The 589-nt window shown below is 59.9% G+C and overlaps 1 long non-coding RNA gene across 1 annotated transcript in view; it reads left to right on the forward strand.

Annotated features, from left to right (window-relative positions):
• The window catches only part of LOC125488106, an 11,450-nt gene extending 11,140 nt beyond the window's left edge, over positions 1–310 (forward strand). The window contains exon 6 of the long non-coding RNA XR_007266217.1: positions 293–310. This is a non-coding gene — a long non-coding RNA (uncharacterized LOC125488106). The remainder of the gene's footprint in view (positions 1–292) is intronic.
• Positions 311–589: the final 279 nt, after the last annotated feature.

Consider the following 589-nt stretch of genomic DNA (forward strand, 5'->3'; position numbering starts at 1 on the left):
GGTGGATTGGTCGAGCTAAATTGCCCATAGTGTTCAGGGATGTGTAGTTTCAGTGGGTTATAGGGGGATGGGTCTGGGTGGGGATGCTCTGAGGGTCGGTGTGGACTTGTCGGGCCGAAGGGCCTGTGACCACACTGTAGGGATTCTACAATGATACGATTGATTAGCAGCTCACTCCCTCGTAGGTTGCATGGCCGGTCAATCCCTGGAATAGAGGGGAGGGGGATCTGGGGTTTCTCAACGGTGCAGACATAACTCATTCCCGGTTTTCTCTCTCTCTCTCCGTCTGCAGATGACTACGGGGCCGTCGGTAAGGGCTAACGCGAGGCCGATGCTGCGCAGTGTGGAAAAACGCGCAGGGTGATGGGAGCGGGTGAATGGTGGCCGCGGAATACATGACTGAATGGCGGAGCGGGCTCGATGGGCCGAGTGGCCTGATTCCCTCTCCCCTGCCTTGTGGCCCGGTGGGCCCCGTTCCAAACGTGGGTGGTGCAGTCCGAACTGTCGGCGGAGGCACGCCCACAAGACCGGGTTGCTAGCCCCAATCCCCGACCGCTCCCACCCCACTCCCGCAGCCCCTTTGCTTTCT

The sequence above is a fragment of the Rhincodon typus genome, chromosome 49 (genome assembly GCF_021869965.1).
Source record: "Rhincodon typus isolate 14 chromosome 49, sRhiTyp1.1, whole genome shotgun sequence".
Lineage (NCBI taxonomy): Eukaryota > Metazoa > Chordata > Chondrichthyes > Orectolobiformes > Rhincodontidae > Rhincodon > Rhincodon typus.